General features: G+C 42.7%; 1 long non-coding RNA gene across 1 annotated transcript in view; it reads right to left on the bottom strand.

Annotated features, from left to right (window-relative positions):
* LOC113627242 (uncharacterized) overlaps window positions 1-19,738 on the bottom strand; it is a 383,675-nt gene extending 363,937 nt beyond the window's left edge. Inside the window, exon 1 of the long non-coding RNA XR_003435482.1 lies at window positions 18,108-19,738. This is a non-coding gene — a long non-coding RNA (uncharacterized LOC113627242). The remainder of the gene's footprint in view (window positions 1-18,107) is intronic.
* Between the last annotated feature and the right edge of the window lie 87 nt (window positions 19,739-19,825).

Below are 19,825 nucleotides of genomic sequence, written 5' to 3'. Positions count from 1 at the left end.
ACCCAATAAAAAGAAAATACCAGAAAATTTAAGGTGTTAGTAAGGGGGTATATGAGAACTCTCTGTACTTTCCACTCAATTTTTCTTTAAATCTAAAACTGTTCCCCCACAAAGGTCTATTAATTTGTTTAAATAAACAAAGCCTCAGTGGCCTCTTAGATAAATAGAGGGCCAAAAGAAGAGGAGAGAGAGATTTGGGTCTAAAAAACCAAACAAACCAACAAAAACCCAAAAAAACTAAAGTAATACCAAAGATTGTCCAAAATTGATTAAAACTATCAATCCCCAGGTTCAAGGTGCTCAACAAAATCCAAGCAGGATACCCTTAATGAAAACCAGATCTAAGCACATCATAATAAAATAACTGAAAACCAAAGAGAAAGAGAAAATCTTTAAAGGAGCCAAAGGGCGGGCAGGACACATTACAGAGAAGGAAATGATATGATTTATCATCGACTCCTCATCAGCAATAATGCAAACCTGAAAATAATGGAACATCTTTAAAGTGGAAAAAAAAACTTAACTGTAAGTTAACTGTAATTCCAAATTCACTGAAAATATCTTTTAAAATGAAAATACAAATAGACATTTTTAAATAAACAAAAACTTTAAAAGTTTATCACCAGTAGACTTGAATGCCAAAATAATTCTTTTTCTTTAGGAAGTTATTCAGGCTGAAGGAAAATTTCTCTAAAATTCAATTGACTGTTTACAAAACCAACAATGTATTTCAGGGAATATAGCATATATAAAAGTAGAATATATGAAAACAGTAGCATAAAGAATAGGATGGGCATATGGACGTACACTACCGCAAGGCTCTTAAATCATTCAATATGTGATTATTTTGTAAGTGATATAATATTAATAAATAAGTATAGGTAAAAATCCAATACAAAAGATAAAATGTAATATCAAAAAAATGCTCAATTAATCCAAAAGAAGGCAGGAAAGAAGACAAACAGAAAACAAATGAAAGACTGTAAGTTTAAACACAGCCATACAAATAATCACGTTAAACGTAAAGGCAGAGATTTTCAGGTTAGTTTTCTTTAGGCAAAATCCAATTATAAATCTCTGTTTACAAGAGATTCACTTTAAATATGAAGAAAAAGATAAATGACAGATAAAAAGATGAAAAAATATATACCATGCAACAACACAAATTTACAGATATCAGAAATGAAATAGAAGACATCACTATCTACACTGCAACGGTAAAAAGATAAGAAGGAAACATTCTAAACAATTTATGCCACTAAATTAAATAATTTAATGAAATTGACAAATTTCTTGTAAAACATAAATTACAAAACTGACACAAGAAGAAACACAAAATATAACTAGCCCTATACCTACTAAAGAAATTAAATTTATTACCAAAAACCTTCCCACAAAGAAAACTCCAGATGCATAATGCTTCACTGCTGAATCATATAAAAACACTTAAGAAAAAATAATGCCAATTCTACATAAACTCTTCCAGAAAACAGGGGAAGAAAATACTGACAAACTCATTTATAAGACCAACACGGCTGTGATACTAAAACCATACCAAAGGGAAATTACAAGAAAAGAAAAACCACAAACCAACATCCCTCATGAACACAAATACAAAAATCCTTAATAAAATGTTAGCAAATTGAAATATATAGATATATAAAATAATACATCATGACGAAATAAGTTTATCACAAGATTATGAGATTGGCTTAACATTCAAATATCAATCTATATAATTTGGCATATTAACAGACTAAGGAGAAACTGCTTACGAGTAGCTCAAAAGATGCAGAAAAGGTATTTGACAATATCCAACACTTATTCATGATAAAAATGCTCAGCAAACTTGGAATAAAAATGAACCTTCCTCAATCTGATAAAGGGTTTCCCATAGTAACCTTGCAGCTAATGTCACCCTTCATGGTGAAAGACTGAATACTTTCTCCCTAAGGTAGAGAACAAGGCAAGGATGCCTACTCTCACCACTTCAGAATTTTATTGGAAGTCCTAATCACTGCATCAAAGCAGGGAAAAGAAAAAAAAAAAAGATGTACAGATTGGAAAAGAAGGAATAAAATTGTTTATTTGCAGGTAACATAGTCACGTATGTAGAAAATCCTAAGGAAGCTGAGGAAAAAAAAAAAACAGAACTAAAAAGTGAGCTTAGCAAAGCTGCAGGATACAGCCTCAACATCAACATACAATAATTAATTGTATTTCCATACTAGCAAGAAACAATTGGAAGCTGTAATTTTCGCAGTACTATTTATAAGAGCATCAAAAAACATGAAATAGGGATAAATTTAACAAAATATATGTAAGAACTGTAACCAAAACTCTGGTGAGAGCCAGAACAAAACAATTTTGCAAAAGAAGAAAAAATTGAAGGACTTACACCAGCTGGTTTCAAAACTTACTATAAAGCTACATTAATCAAGAAAATGTGGTATTCATATAAGGTTAACCATATAGCTGGAACCAGGAAGTCTGCATTTAAGGACATGAAAAAGTGCTCAACATTACGAGTCATTACAAAAGTGTAAATGGAAACTACAAGGAGATACTGCTATACAGCCAATAGATTGACTAATACAAAACTAACAATATCAAACTGTCAGGTAAGGATGTGGGGCAATCTGACCTCTCACACTTTGCTGACGGGAGTGCAAAATTACAAGAAGTTTGGAAAACTTTGCCAGTTTCTTATAAAGTTAAGTGTATGCCTATATGCTTACCCTTCGACCCAGCAATTCTATTTCCAGGGAGTGCAAAATTACAAGAAGTTTGGAAAACTTTGTCAGTTTCTTATAAAGTTAAGCATATGCCTATATGCCTACCCTTCGACCCAGCAATTCTATTTCCAGGTATTTATCCAAGAGAAATGAAAATGTATGTCCACAGGAAAAAAATACTTATACAAGAACATTCATAACAGCTTATTCATAACAGCCAACCCAAATGTCCATCAACAGGAGAATGGATAAACTGTGGTTTATCCATATAGTGGAATACTGTGGAGTACATATAGTGGAATACTACCTAGCAACAAAAAGGAACAAACTACTGATTTATGCAGCAAAGTGGATGAATCTCAGAAACACTGTGTTGAGCAAAAGAAGTCACACAAAGGAGTACACACTGTATGATTCTATTTCCATAAAGTTCTAGAACAGGAAAAGCTAACCTATGGCAATAGAAATCGAACCAGCGGTTGCTTCTGGTAGAGGGGGTAGCAGGGAATGATGGGGCTGGGGGGGGCACACAAAGCGGCTCCCTGGGGCGGTGGAGGTGTCCTATATCTGGACAGGGGTGGGGGTTACAGGGCTGGAAGCACTTGTCAAACCTGACTGAGCTGTACAGTTAAGATATTGCTATGCATGCCCGTGCCCAACTAAGCATTCACTATGTAAATTATACTTCCGTTTTTAAAAGTTTTTTTTAAAGCTTCAAAAGTACAGGTTCAACACCTCCTATGAAACAACACAGAAAATTAAGAGCGCACCCTTGGACTTCATTGGCGGCGCAGTGGTTAAGAATCCGCCCGCCAATGCAGGGGACACGGGTTCGAGCCCTAGTCCGGGAAGATACCACATGCCGTGGAGCAACTAAGCCCGTGAGCCACAACTACTGAAGCCCGCGCGCCTAGAGCCCGTGCTCCACAGCAAGAGAAGCCACCGCAATGAGAAGTCCGCGCACCACAATGAAGAGCAGCCCCCACTCGCCGCAACTAGAGAAAGCCCGCACGCAGCAATGAAGACCCAACGCAGCCAAAAATAAACATAATTAATTCATTTTAAAAATAATTATTTATTTAAAAAAACCTTCACACACACACACACAAAAAAGAGTGCACCCCAACTTCACTCTTCCCCTTGTATGGGCCACCTCCCATGTAATGAATGTTATCAGCAAGTGTGTCCTTCCACACTCCTCTCCACGCTTCTAAGACTCAAACAGTCAAATGCACATGTATGTAGGAAGGTGTGGGACAGTAGCTTGTTTTTTTAAATAACTGTTTCCTCTGCAGGTGTTTCTGCTACTTGTTTCTATCACCTAACCATACTCCAGGTCATAGCTACACAACATCCCATTCTATGGACAATGGCATTTATCCACTGCAGTAGATTTATCCGTCTACTCACAAGTCTCCACTCCCTCCACCCCAATGATGGGCTGTCAGGCTCGCCCAAGTTTTTGTTATTACAAACAATGTTGCAAAAACTTCCTTCATCATACACTTAATCTCCCTGGTGCTTTTGTTTCTATAGAAGAATTTCCCCAAGTGGGAAGAGTGAATAAAAAAGATAAGTGTGTTATTTGTTTTAATGGATATTGCCGATTCCTTTTCACAAAAAGGTTGCAGAAATCTCACTTAGTGTTCAGTCTGATATATTTTAAGTTTCTGCAGACTGGCTTCAGAAAGGAAAATAAATTATGAACAAAGCATAATAATCATTTTAGGTAATTCATTATGCCTTGAAGGGGAAAATTCAACAACACATCTAAGCTCACAGATAACCAAGTTATTCTAGTTAAATATCTCCTGAGAGGTGGGATAGCATGATGGTTGAGAACTGAAGCAACCCTGGCCAAGGTACTGCCCAAGCCTGACTTACCTCACCTCTGTGACCTTGAATAACTTAGTTGACCTTGAATAAGTTAGTTGTTTGCACCTGAGCATCCTCATAAACAAAAATGTAAATAATAATAGAACTTATATCATTGAAGATTTAATAGAGGTAATGTGAAGAACCCGGCACATGGAGAGTGGAGAGTCCGATACATGAAAAGAGCTCTGTAATGTTAGTTGTTATTGGGCAAGTTGCTTATCTTCTCTGGATCTCCATTTCCTTATCTGTAAAATGGGGACAGTAACACCATTGTCTCATAGGGCACATAAAGTGATCAGAACAATGCTGGTCTCATCTTAAGCTTTCAATAAAATGAGCTCATGTCATTGTTAAAATGCAATGCTCACATAGAGGAACCAGGCTTGTCACCTGCGGGAATCTAAATGTGGGGTGGGTGGCACTCACAACCTCCCAAAACTCATAAGAAAGCTAAGTTCCTGCCAGGCTGACGATGATATTAAATTCTTGGAAGGCATGCGACTACACTGATTGTGCCCAAGGGCCCAGACTCTGGACTAAAAGAGGGGTCTAAAACAATTGTAGATTTCTAGAAAACAGAGTCCCTGCCCTGCACAATGCAGCCCAGAGTCACCTGCTGGGCCATGTCCATCAAGGGTGACCAATCAGTAGATGGTACCTGCATTATCAGCTTGGAGGTTTTCAACTCTGTTTATTAACTCAACTGCGGATTTTAGCTAATTTTTTTAAAAGCTCTAGGTAAAGTCAATGATTGTACTGAGGAAAAACAAGCACAAACAAGCCCATGTTATCTCTTTACCAGGATTGAACAAACAAATAAACTTGGCATTGGTTTTACTAAAGACTCCTAGTGATGCTTTTAGCTGGAAGTTAAATGTCCCTTCATTTGGGGACAGAAATATCAGCCCAGGCAGTTAACTAAATTGATGGCTGTTGACACTAGCCTTTTGCCTAATGACGAGAGGTACAGAGGCCACTGTACCTGGATTCAGGGAAACAGCTGCAGAGAAATCCACGGCTGCGGATGGCTAGACACTCGAGTTTGTCCATGTGCCCTGAGGTGACCAGATCCCGTGAAGCTCCTCACACAGACCCTGAGCACACAGCATTGATTCCCACAGGTGGATGGATCGTCCCCACCATTGGAACACCCATACCTGTTCCCAGAGAGCTTTGGTCCCACTATCAAGGGACCAAGGAAAGTTGGTCGCAGGCTGCGTGTAGAATCTGAACAAAGGATGACGGCTACTCTTGGAAGCTATTGGATCCTGTGTACATGAGCCTCATGAACACGCCCATGTTCACGCTTCTGGTGTGCAAATCTCCCCCGATGGCCAGGAGAGAGCCAGGTCCCCTGATGGAGAGCCACATACTTCACTCAGAGGTGGATTTCTGCCTGCGCCTGGGGCCCCCGCAGTGGACAATCCCCCTCCTCTAAGCAGCCCGTCCTTTCCATGGAATGGAGGGGCCAGGAGGGCCACAAGTAGCAACCACCTCAGAGACCTCCTGGCCGCAAGGAACAGAGTGACGTTCTGATGGCAGGACGCAAATAAAACATGATATGATCTTGTTTTGCATTTGAAGCTCATAAAATCAAGTCAAGTGTTATCATGTGTGTTTGATAGGGGGAGGGGCCCTAGAAAAAATATCAATTATCCAGGTCCTTGACCGCACGATGAAGAAACTAGGATAAAATAAAGTCCACCAGGTAGCATGAATAACTAAAATGAAATAAAACAGTAAAAAAAAAAAAAAGAAGTAAAGTAAAATAAAAGGCACTCCATGTGTTTCACATGACATCAAAACTGGATCCTGGCTCCAAATTATCTGATTAAAGGCTCATGAAACACCAGCAAATTGCTTATTGATTAGAGACTGAATGATCAAGAGCCTTTTAACCATTATCCCCATCTCCTCCCTCCCGCTCTTGCCTACTTGTCCTCCACACCCACTCTCAGAGCGACCTTTTGAAGGTCACTTTAGGCTGAGCATTTTCCAGGGACCCTGTTTCATATGTTACATGTATTATCGTGTGAGGACAACAGCTCCACAAGGGAAGTACGAGTGTTAGCATCTCCCCACGTTATGGTCGATGACACCAAGGCACTGAAAGGTCAAGTGACTTAATCAAGGTGCACAGCTAGTTAGTAGTGGAGCTGGGATGCCAACCCATGCAGCCCGGGTCTATAGCTCACTCTTTAGCACTATGCTAAGTAATTTAAAGGGCAAGGATGCATTTTCTCTCGTGGGACTAAATACAGTTACTTTCATTTTCTACCTTTTAGAAATGCAACCCATAAATGGGTTTATTTTTCCTGCTGTGTCCCTGACACAGGACACATTGCTCTGGGCAATCAGAAAAGAGAGAAGGGAGCACTGGAAGACCTCAGCTGGGTGCTCACCTCAGCTGGGTGCTCCACAGTGCCCTCCCCCAGCTCACCACACCACCACCCAACCTTAACCTGCTTTCAAGGTGAAGCGGTATCATTGCCCGTCGTGTAAACACACTACTATATATAAAATAGATAACTAATAAGGACCTACCTACTATATAGCACAGGGAACTCTACTCAATACTCTATAATGGCCTATATGGGAAAAGCATCTTTAAAAAGAGTGGATAAAAAACAAACAAAAAAAAAAAACGGGGGCTTCCCTGGTGGCGCCGTGGTTGAGAGTCTGCCTACCGATGCAGGGGACAAGGGTTCGTGCCCCGGTCCGGGAAGATCCCACATGCCGCGGAGCGGCTGGGCCCGTGAGCCATGGCCGCTGAGCCTGCGCGTCCGGAGCCTGTGCTCCGCCACGGGAGAGGCCACAGCAGTGAGAGGCCCGCATACCGCAAAAAAAAAAAAAAAAAAAAAGAGTGGATAAATGTATAACTGATTCACTTTGCTGTACACCTGAAACTAACACAACATTGTAAATCAACTATACTCCAATAAAAATGTTTTAAAAAGAAAGTCTCAAGATCAAAAAGTTAAACAGAGTTACCACATGGTCCAGCAATTGCACTCCTCTGTATATACCCAAGAGAAATGAAAACATGTCCTTGAAAACAACCGTACATGAATATTCACAGCAGCATTACTCATAGCAGCCAAACTATGGAAACAACCCAAATGCCCACCAACTTATGAATGGATGAACAAAAGGTGGCATATCCATACAATGAAGTATTATGCAGCCATGTAAAAAAATGAAGTAGAGACACACGCTACAACATGGACGAACCTTGGCAACATTATGTGAAGTGGAAGAAGTCGGACACAAAGGGCCACATACCGTATGATTCCATTTACAGGAAATGTTCAGAATAAACAAATCCATAGAGACAAAAAGTAGAATCGTGGCTGCTAGGGACTGGGGAGGACAAAAGAATGGGGAGTGACTGCCAGTGGGTACCCAGCTTCTTTTGGAGGTGATGGAAATGTTCTGGAATTAGATAGTGGTGATAATTGTACAACTTTGTCAATTATATTCTTCAAAGGGATGAATTTCGTGGTATATGAACTATATCTCAATAAAAAATATTTTTTTAAATTAGCAACTGCATTAAAAAAATCTACACTGAAATTGTTAGAGATTCTATAGGTAAGAAATCTGATAGAATGCTTTCCCAAATTTGACAGAATTCCTGTAAATATATATACTATTACCAATAAAGAGTAGTGAAACGGAAAAAAATGTTTTAAAGCAACAATAATAAATATATTTCCATCAGTCATGCTAGAGGAAAGACTGAATTATCCCTCTGTCTATAGAAAACTAATATAAATTTGTGGCCATATGAAGACAATGATAGTATGTAGCCAAAGATTATGGGAGAAAAATATTAGAGATACATCAAGAAAATAATAAAATTATCTTTTCTAAGTTTCTATCATGTTCACTGTATTTGTCAGTTTTTTTTTAATGAGTGATTGGTTATATCTCTTCTTGTTCTAAACTAAAATTTTACTTTCAAAACAATAAAAAAGGATGGGGAGGTGGGGGAGAGCGTCTTTCTGGGCTGGAAACGGCATCCAATTCGTATGAACATGGCCTCTTCTTTTCTATCTCTTCCTTCCACGCAGCCAGAGTGGCGAGACCTGCAGCAGGGACATGGTTTTCTGTCCCTTTTGCCTCTTCTCTGTTCTCCCTCAGGGGTCCAGACTCAGGGGCCACCCCAGACCATCAAGCCGGCTTTGACAGCCTGGGACAGCTCTGCTCCAGAAATGGGGCCTCAGTCCTGTTCTGATGCTCTAAAAACTCGTCTGCCAGGGTCTCTGAGTATAGTTTTTCCCTCAACAAGGTGACCCTGCTGAGGATGGGTCTGTTCTCTCTTTTTTTTTTACGTGGTCTTTGTTGCTGCACGCGGGCTTTCTCTAGTTGCAGCAAGCGGGGGCTACTCTCCGTTGCGGTGCGTGGGCTTCTCATTGCAGTGGCTTCTCCTTTTGCGGAGCATGGGTTCTAGGTGTGTGGGCTCAGTAGTTGTGGCACACGAGCTCAGCAGTTGTGGCACGTGGTCTCTAGAGCGCAGGCTCAGTAGTTGTGGCGCACCGGCTTAGTTGCTCCGCGGCGTGTGGGCTCTTCCCGGACCGGGGCTTGAATCCGTGTACCCTGCATTGGCAGGTGGATTCTTAACCACTGCGTCACTGGGGAAGCCCCTGGGTCTGGTTCTTAAGGCACATGGACAGACTGAGCTACTCTGATGTCTCTTGAGTCCACTTAGATTTTCGAAAGGGAGTGCTTCACAGTGTCTAGCCTGGTACACCAGAAATCCACCATAGTTCTTGGGGTTAAATCTCCCTTAAACGATGTAACAAACTTTCCTTCTCCCCCTCCCCCTTTGCTACCTTCCTCTTCCCTTTCCCCTTCCTCTTCCTCCTCCTCTCCTTCTCCTTCTCCTTCTCCTTCTCCTTACCCTGGGAATAGCTTTCCCTCCTGGACATCATAGAAGGAAGAATGGATAGACATGAGGATTCAGGAATTCCGGGGTCCCCTGGCTGTGATAAAATCTCAGACTTGCACAACTTCTCACTCCCTGAAAAAGGAAAAGTGTGATCCAAATATGGAGACGGGACTGGACTAGATGGGTCCCTGGCAGGATAAGGCTGTCCCTCAGTGTAGCCGAGAGCTAAGTCTAGAGGAGACAAAATGTGATTGTAAAAGTGGAAAGCAGAGGGTGAGGGCCTGCCGGGCAGACTCTGGAAGGCCTTGAATACCAGTAATTCTCTCCTCATGTGACTTAGGATTTCATATTCTAACAACACCCTTTACCGACCCACACAAATGCCCCCAGCCAGAAATGCTAAAACCAAGAGAGAAACTCACTGCAATTCTACTACCTGCCCACCCATCTCCACGTCCAGGCCCGGAGACTCTGACACAGACAACCATGAAGAGGTGGATGTCGAAGGATAAATAGCATTGGTCCCATTAACTCTCCAGGTCACTCTGCAGACTTCCTCTGTTCTGAGATGGATGGTTGGTACTATGTTCATAATAATGACCATCAAACCTTAGCATCTGTTTAACATCTTACAATGTATGTGAACTTATTTGATCTGCACAGCTCCATGAAGTAAGTATGAGAGCAGCATTCTAACAATGGTATAGGTAGGAAAACTGAAACCCAGGCAGGGGAAGTGATGGCCTGGCTAAAGGTTGCCAAGTTCGCCAGTATTGTTTTATCTAATAAGTTATCTCAGTCTCCCTAATATGAATAAAAATCTTTCAAGTTTAAGGAGTCAAGTTAAGGATTAATCTAGCCTGAGGCTTTCTTTGGATGCCTTTTATACATGGAGGGTGGGGTTGCCTGCAAATACAGTTCAGCCTCGGGGAAGAGACCACCCGCCCCCCTTGCCCTTCAGACAAAGGCACATATAGGTTTTGTGTGAAGTGGTCTTTAGGACCCCAAAATCGACAGAGCTCTCTCCTTTAAGAACCATGGATTTTATAAAAACCTGTTGCTGGTCAGCTCTCTTTCCAGACAATAGGCTCCTCTCCAGCTTCAATCACCACTCATCTTAGATAAAAGAAAGCAAGAACACACACAGAAGACCGCAAGGGGTGTCTGTCTGAAAGCTGCCACAGCTTAGCAGCATCAGAGCAACACGTTCCAAACATCCCAGCTGCGGGGGCAGGTTGTCCCGCTCGGAGCCCCTTGTTCTTTCTCCAGCTCTTCAAGAGTAGGGACTGCCCACTGGGCCCTCTGTTCCTCCGGTGCTGCCACACCCAAGCCCCCATGGAGCTGGGAGGTCCAGCTGAGACCCATTCAGGTCGAATCAGAGAAGGTCCAATCCAGCCGGGAGGGCAAGGCAGGAGGCCACAGAGATGCGAGCAGTCCAGACCCAGAGCAGGAAGTGGGAGCAGGTGAGCAAACTCGGAACCTCTGATAGAAGCAGGACAAAGGGGCACTGCCCCCAAATGTGGTCCTCAAAAGTATTTCCCACACAGTCCACCAAGTCCATCTTCTTCGGAGTTAATACATTCTATTTATGAAATGCATCAGGAAAAGTTACAAACTCTCAGTTGCTCACGCCATAGTAGATCGATCAATCCCTCTCTCTCTCTCTCTCTCTCTCTCTCTCTCTCTCTCTCTCTCTCTCATCTATCCATCCATCCATCCATCCATCCATCCATCCATCCATCATCTATCTATCTCATTCATGTTGGCTATGAGCAGACCTGTGTCCACATTAAAAGATAACACAAACTTGTAGGTAAATTCCATCCCTATCTGAAGCAGGGTCAGAGATGCTGAAATTATCTCACACCTTCATCCATTCATCCATCTATCCACCCATCCATCTCTCCCTGCCTCTTTCCACCCATTTATCCACTCATTTGTGCATCAATTATTAATGATCCCAACTATATGCCTGGGCCTCTGAATTAGATCCATCCTCTTTCCCAAGAACCTCACAGTCTAGAGGGGGAGACGGATATGTGAACAATCCCATGTGACCAGCACCTCAGCAGGGATACAGAGCAGCACGGAAGGCTTCGGAGAGGGGGTTACAGGTGAGCAGGCCCCTGAAAGACAAGGAGGAGTTGAACAGGAGGTCAAGGTAATCAAAAGACACTCCAGGTAGAGGGAACGGCAGGTGAAAAGTCAGAGTCTGGGAATATCAGGGCCAAATCCAGAGTTAGCCTTAGGAGGAATTCTCTTTTATTGCTGGTTTGAGACAATAACTGAAATAAAGTTTCCCATATTCTCCAGTCATGGGTCCTGTTTGGCTTTGACTTCGTTAACGTGAAAATGGTAACACACAGAGAAAGAAAAGGCCTAGGGAACAGCATCACAGGAGTGGGAATAAGTCAAGTTCTGGGAAGAGCAAGAGAGCAAGCCGAGATGCCCTTGGTTAATTCAAACAACCCTCCTATGCTGTACAGAAGGTGGAAAGTGATGTCAAGCCAGTGGCCTGTCACGGGAGAGACCGCAGTGGCGGCCTTTCACAAGCAACGTGTCCCATCGCTGACACACTGTCTTTTTCTGGGGTTCATTTAGTAGAAAGGGAGACCATCTTAGTTCACACGCGCTGCTGTAACAAAACACCATAGAAGTGGTGGCCTGTAAACCGCAGAAATCATTTCTCACGGCTTTGGAGGCTGGGAGGTCCAAGACGAAGGTGCCGGCAGATCCAGTGTCTGGCGAGGGCCCACCTCCTAGTTCATAGAGGGCCATCTTTTCGCTGTGTCCTCACTTGGCAGAAGGGGCAAGGGAGCTCTCTGGGTCTCTATTATAAGGGCACCAATCCCATTCATGAGGGCTCTTAATCACCTCCCAAAGGCCCCACCTCCAAAGACCATTCGATTGGGGATTAGGTTTCAACAAATGAATTAGCGGGGGGGAGACACAAACTTTCAGTCTATAGCAGGTACTGTCCCCCAAATCCAGACCACAAACATATTTCCCACAAGCACTCCATCAAACAGAACTTCTTTGAAGTTAACAAACTCTATTTTAAATGGTAAAACCCCAAGGAGTAGTATGAACTATCATTTGTTCACACCTTTGTATAAGGTTTTTTAATCAGTGTAGGCATCCCTTTTAGATTAACCATCATGGGGACTTCCCTGGTGGTCCAGCGGTAAAGAATCCACCTTACAATGCAGGGGACGCAGGTTCAATCCCTCATCAAGGAACTAAGATCCCACGTGCTGTGGGGCAACTAAGCCCATGCACCACAACTACTGAGCTCGCACGCCTCAACTAGAGAGCCTGCGTGCCGCAAACGACAGAGCCCACGCGCTCTGGAGCCCGTGTGCCACAACTAGAGAAGAGAAAACCCGTGTGCCACAACTAGAGAGGAGCCCACGCGCCGCAATGAAAGATCCTGCTCGCCTCAACGAGGATCCCGCGTGCCGCAACTAAGACCCGACGCAGCGAAAAATAAATTAAATAAATAAATAAATAATAAATAGATTAACCAACGTGAAGGACTGTGAGTTTCCATGGGAGAGAGGGGAAAGAGATTTAAAGAGATCCTGAGCATAGGAGGCAGCGTTCAGAGTGGAGTTTAGGAGAAGCCTGAAGTCAGCAAAAGAACACCCAGGCCCTTGAGTCAGACGCCAGGGAGACGGGAGGCTGCAAACGGCCAGCTGTGTCCATTCCCCATCCTCTAAGGTGTCAGTTATGGGAGTTAGAGTTTGGTGTCACTGAACATCGTCTCCCACAGTCTGTGATCATTAAGCCAGTAAAAGCCTGCGGCTGAAGAAAACAGCTGCTGGATAGGATCCTATTAATCATAACGCATCGCAGTGTTGTAGCACTTCCTCGAGTTGGCCAGGGCTAAGCGCCTCACATGCACACTCCCAGCGAATCTCCCCAGCACCCCAGGAGAGTGGTGGGATAATCCTCCTTTCACAGACGTGAAAACCGAGACCTGGGAAGGTTGCCTGCCCTGGATCACACAGTTTGGGAGCAGCAGAGCAGACGTTTGGTCCAGGTCTGCTTTTCTGTGAAGCATCTATTTTACTCCCCACTGAGATGTTCTACTTGTCATGGTGCCTGGACAGAGGAGGCATGCGTGCAGGCGGGCACTGTCGGGATATGATAAGTATTTGAATGAATTGGCAGTGGCTCTGAGAAAATGACTGCCTCCCTCATATCTGTGGCAAAAATATTATACCTCTGTCTTACTGGAGAAGTTTGAAAAGTTAAACGATCCTCATGGAAAGCTCCCTGGATTCGTTTCCCAGGGCTGCTGTAACAAAGTACCAAAACCTGGGTAGCTTAAAACAACAGAAAGGTATTGTCTCATAGTTCTGGAGGCTGGAACTCCAAAATCACAGTGTGGCAGGGCCAGGCTCTCTCTGACAACTTTAGGGGAGAATCCTTCCTTGTTCCTTCTAGCTGCTGGTGTTGACCAGAAGTCCTTGGCATCCCTTGATATATCCCTTGAAGATACATCACTCCAGTTATATGGCCATCATTTCCCTGTGGGTCTTCACTCCATCTTCCCTCTGTGTGTGTCTGGCTCTATGTCCAAATTTCCCCTTTTCATAGGGACATCAGTCATATTGGATTAGAACCCACCCTAACAACCTCATCTTAACTTGATTACCTCTGTAAAGACCCTATTTCCAAATAAGATCAGATTCTGAAGTACTCGGAGTTAGGACTTCAACATATCTTGTGGGGGGGAGGGCGCGAGGTGGGGGGAGACATCACTCAACCCATCACGTACCTCAACCGTTAATCCTCAGAGTTAAACTTTGATTCATTTACTGCCTTCCCCTGGTTCCCACCTATTCCCGATCTGAGAATAATTACATCCTCAAGTCCCCACAGTGCTGGAGATGGTCTGGATCTATGGTTGAGACACCCCTATCCCCAGCCATGACCCTCACCCCATCCAAGTGCCACCCCTATGGTACTGTCCACCGGATTTGTAAGAAGTGCAGAGAGGCGTCGTCTCTCCCAGCAACTGGCCAATTTCCCTTTCATTCTCACTTGCTAATGACATCTGTCAGCTCAAGTACTAACAGCCGGGTGCCTTTCTGTCATAATCAGCTCTTTGTCCGCTGCTTCCGGTTGGGTGTTTACAGGCAGCTGGGGACAGTCAGCTGTTTTCTACAATGCTATTGTGCGCTTAAGAAGAAAAACTTAAGTCTCTTAAATTAACCACCACCCGTCAACACGGAAGCCAGGATCATAGCCACTTTACCTCTCTTTACCCCACAGATGTATCCCTGAGGTAACAGAAGGCGAGACAGGGACTTCATAACCATACAGTTCATAACAACAGAGTTTGTACTGCTTCTAAGCACTTTCCCATCCACAATGTCTTGTAGATAAGCGGGGGAGGGGGAGCAGGAAACCCCACTGGGGTAGATGGGGTAGATGGTCAGCGTCCATGGTTAAATAACTGTTAAGTGGTCTCTTGGGCCAGGTTCCTTTCTATTTTGTCACATCTCTCCTGTCCACGAGGCTGAGAGAGAACTCTGTATTTAAACAAACGCCAAGTAAGGAGGACAGCTAACTTCCAAGACGGCCCATGTTCTTCTAGCCACACTAGCTTTCATTTGGAGGAATGCACCAAGTTCCATCGTGCCCCGGGGCCTTTGCACTTGGTGTTCCTGCTGCCTGGAATGCACCTCCCTCCAGTAGGCTCCCTTCAAGTATCAGCTCATGCGTCATAGCCTCCGAGAAGCATTTCTCTTTTTTTTTAACTTTACTCAGGACTAATTGACAGATACAATTGCATATATTTAAAGTGTACAATGTGATGATTTGTTATACATATACATTATAGGATGATTAACAAGATCGAGATTATTGACATATCCATCACCTCCCTCAGTTAACACACTTAATTGTGTGTGTGTGTGTGGCTAATAACTACTCTCAGCAACTTTCAAGCACACGATACTGTATTAACTATAGTCACCATGCTGTACATTAGATCCTGAGAAATTATTCTTCTTATAATTAAAAATTTGTACCTTTGACCTCTGGATGAATAAAGAAAATGTGCTATAAATATATATACACACATGCACGATGGAATATTATTCAGCCAATAAAGAGAAAGAAATCCTGCCATTGGCACCAACATGGATATACCTGGAGGGCATTATGCTAAGTGAAATAAGCCATCAGACAGAGAAAGACAGATACTGTATGATATCACTTATATGGGAATCTAAACACACACACACACATTATTTCACAGAAATAGATAACTGAGTAGTGGTTGCCAGGGGCTGGGGGAGGAGGAAATGGGGTGATGTAAGTCAAAGACTATACATTTCCAGTTATCAGAGAAGCATTTATTGATGCCTCAGGCTGGGTCACCTCTCTCATCACATACTCTCATAGAACTCTCCACCTCCCCCAAATGTTTGTCACAAGCAGAATTAGTTGATTTACCATCTGATTATATATTTAGCAGCATCTTCTCTGGGAGACAAAGGACAGGAACCAAGGATATCTTGTTCATTCCTAATCCCCAATCCCCCTTGGTCATTCAGATTTTTTAAACAAAAACCACCCTTAAAAATGTATTTACAGGGCTTCCCTGGTGGCGCAGTGGTTAAGAATCCACCTGCCAATGCAGGGGACACAGGTTCAAGCCCTGGTCCAGGAAGACCCCACATGCCATGGAGCAACTAAGCCCATGCGCCACAACTACTGAACCTGTGCTCTAGAGCCCACGAGCCACAACTACTGAGCCTGCATGCTACGACTACTGAAGCCCGCGCGCCTAGAGCCCATGCTCTGCAACAAGATAAGCCACCGCAGTGAGAAGCCCTCACACCACAACGAAGAGTAGCCCCTGCTCGCCGCAACTAGAGAAAGCCCATGTGCAGCAACGAAGACCCAATGCAGCCAAAAATAAATAAATAAAATAAATTTATTTTTTAAAAATGTATTTACAGACATTTACTCGGCCACAGGTTATACTTGATATTGCAAGAATCCGCCCAATCCCCCGATCCCCCACTCCTATACCTGCCTCAGTAAATATCTATCAAATGAGTGAACGAAGGTTTTCAACCCTATGAATTATCCCCAGCCAACAAAGCTACCCCTTTCTCTGTACCACTCCCCTACTCCCAAGCACTTTGTTGGTAACTAGAATAACTAAGGTGACAGTACACAAATTCGACAACTTTTTGAGACACTCACATATGTGGTCTACACATTAAACAAAATGCTTGAAATTGGGACCAGCAGAAAAGTCTGTGTCACAAAAGGGCTGTAATCTATCACGTATGACAATGGGTTGTAATTCGTGTTTTATCTGTCTCTTCCTCCAGATCATGAACTCCTTGAGGACAGTGACCATGTACTACTCCTCTGTTTCCAGGACACAGCACAGGAAACAAAGGTTTGTGGAATGAATGAATCAATGAATAAGTAAGCACACTGAGTAGTTAAAGAAGAAAATACTTTGCAGTGTCAGCAAACATTGCCCAATAAATCGTCTTGGTAAGATTGGGTTTCTTTTTATTTATTTTTATTCTTTTTTTTTGAATTTTTTTTTATACAGCAGGTTCTTATTAGTTATCTATTTTATACATATTAGTGTATATGTGTTAATCCCAATCTCCCAATTCATCCCATCACCACCGGCCACTTTCCCCCTTGGTGTCCATACATTTGTTCTCCACATCTGTGTCTCTACTTCTGCCCTGCAAACCGGTTCATCTGTACCATTTTTCTAGATTCCACATATATGTGTTAATATACAATATTTGTTTTTCTCTTTCTGACTTACTTCACTCTGGATGACAGTCTCTAGGTCCATTCACGTCTCTACAAATGACCCAATTTTGTTCCTTTTTATGGCTGAGTAATATTCCATTGTACATATGTACCACATGTTCTTTATCAATTCATCTGTCGATGGACATTTAGGTTGCTTCCATGACCTGGCTATTGTAAATAGTGCTGCAATAAACATTGGGGTGCATGTGTCTTTTTGAATTATGGTTTTATCTGGGTATATGCCCAGTATGGGTTTCTTCTTAATATCAGAATTTTCTTTCATAAGAAACCATTTGAGGGACTTCCCTGACAGTCCAGTGGTTAAGACTTTGCCTTCCAATGCTGGGGGTGCGGGTTCGATCCCTGGTCCGGGAGCTAAGATCTCATATGCCTTGCAGCCAAAAAACCAAAACATAAAACAGAAGCAATATTGTAACAAATTCAATAAAGACTTTAAAAATGGTCCACATCAAAAAAAAAAAAAAGCTTAAAAAGAAACCACTTGACTCCATGTTAGAATGAAGAATTTTCTACTCTATTTTCCATGAAGACTTTTTCATAGCCTTACAAATTGGGGAGCCCCTTGTGCTATTTTCCATTCTGATCAGCCACAAACCGTATCAGCACTTTAAACCCAAAACTCGCACTATAGGTAGAAATATGCAGCCTCTGACGACGGATCCATTATTCCTGGCCAAAACTGTTCATGATATTTAGGAATAAACCTGGGAGGTAACCCAAAATAGAGCAACATGAGGTCTTAGAAAGAGGAGACATTTTGAAGTCAGACTGACCTGGCTCTTTTGGGGGACCAACACTCCTCATAGTTAATTCAGCATTGAATCACCTGGTGGGGGGAGGAGGGAAGGTCTTGTTAATATTCAGATTGATTCTCTAGTTCTAAGGTGGGGTCTGTTAAAAAAGTGAACAGATAAGCAAGCCAAAAACCTCATAAACAGGCAACCAAACTTAATCCAAAGCTTCCTATTTCACATGCATGGTATTCTCAAGCCTGAGACTTTGCACTGTGTTTTACATCACATAAACAATCAGAGCTGACATTTCTTTTTTTTTTTTTTTTACACAATCTTTATAGATAATTTATTTTAGTTTCCTTAATAGGGAAGAAATTAAAGGGACAGAGCTAGGGAGTCTCAGAAATCACATTTCTAAACCTTGGTTATAGAAACATCATTGTTATTATTATTTTTTAACATCTTTATTGGAGTATAATTGCTTTACAATGGTGTATTAGTTTCTGCTTTATAACAAAGTGAATCACTTATACATATACATATATGTTCCCATATCATGCGAGGAAGGAAGAACAAGGCTGGGACTTGACTGTGAATGAGGTGTGGGGAAAACATTAGGCTCCCTGGCTGGGCGTTTAAGACCGTTCATGATGTGACCTGCACTTGATCCTCTGGCCGCCCCTCTCACCACAGCCGCCTCACACCATGCTCAGTCCATGCCACACTACTTCCTGGTCCTGAACAATCTGTTCTCTCTGCACTGCCCACCCCCACAAAAAAGGGCCTTTGCACATGCCACTCCCATCACTGATTTTTTTTCCTCACCCACCCAGGATATAAACACTTGCCCATCTTTCAAGACTTACCTCAAGCACCACTTCACCTATTAAGTCTTCCCTGATTCCCCGACATGAGATGACCTTTCCCTGCTCTGGCCTGCCCCACCATACCCGCTACAGATTGCGATAGCTTATATTTGTTTATAATCCATTTGTATGTCTGTTTCTTGCTCCTAGACTGAGCTCTCTGAAGTAGGCACTGTGTCCTGTGTCTGCAGAGGCCACACCTCTATCTTAGCAGGTCTTAGTCTTTGTGGAATGAATAAATGAATGAATGAAGAATGAATGAATCTTTGCAGCAACACTACCTCGATGCCTATCACCGCCCTGATCACACTAAGTTGCAATTTTTTGCTTATATGTCTATTTCCCCGTGAAACTGTGAGCTTCTTGAAGACGGTCCCAGACCCTGCCAATACTAATCTTCATCACCTGTCAATGCTCAATAAATATTTGTTTAATGAATATAAGTTGCTTTGGATCGAAGTCAGATACAGCTCCTTCAGAACAGAAAAGATAAATGCACGATGATAAAGATTTTAAAGGGCTGTCAAGTTCATGTGTTGATTTATGGAGCAAATTAATACGACAGCATCAACGCTTCCAGCCCTCCCCAATCAGTTTCAGCAATTATGTGTACCCAGGGCAGGGCGCAGCTGTTTGTGAGATGTGACACAAGAGATGTCTCCCCTGGTTTGCTGAAAGGTCTTCAACATATTTTTAGTTGACAAACAACCATGTGTTACTCATCAGACATCCCATTAAACCAAATTGTACAACTTGTTAGACAGTTTCCAATATTAATTGTGAAGGCTCTGTACATGACTTCAGTCCTGCTGGGTACTGAGCCTACCCGAAAGCCAGGAAAGGGGTGTGTGTGTGTGTGTGTGTGTGTGTGTGTGTGTGTGTGTGTGTGTG

Source organism: Aethalodelphis obliquidens, unplaced genomic scaffold (assembly GCF_003676395.1).
Source record: "Aethalodelphis obliquidens isolate GAN/ISIS:26980383/991018 unplaced genomic scaffold, ASM367639v1 scaffold20, whole genome shotgun sequence".
Classification (NCBI taxonomy): Eukaryota; Metazoa; Chordata; class Mammalia; order Artiodactyla; family Delphinidae; genus Aethalodelphis; species Aethalodelphis obliquidens.
This window is presented reverse-complemented; position numbering and strand designations above follow the sequence as displayed.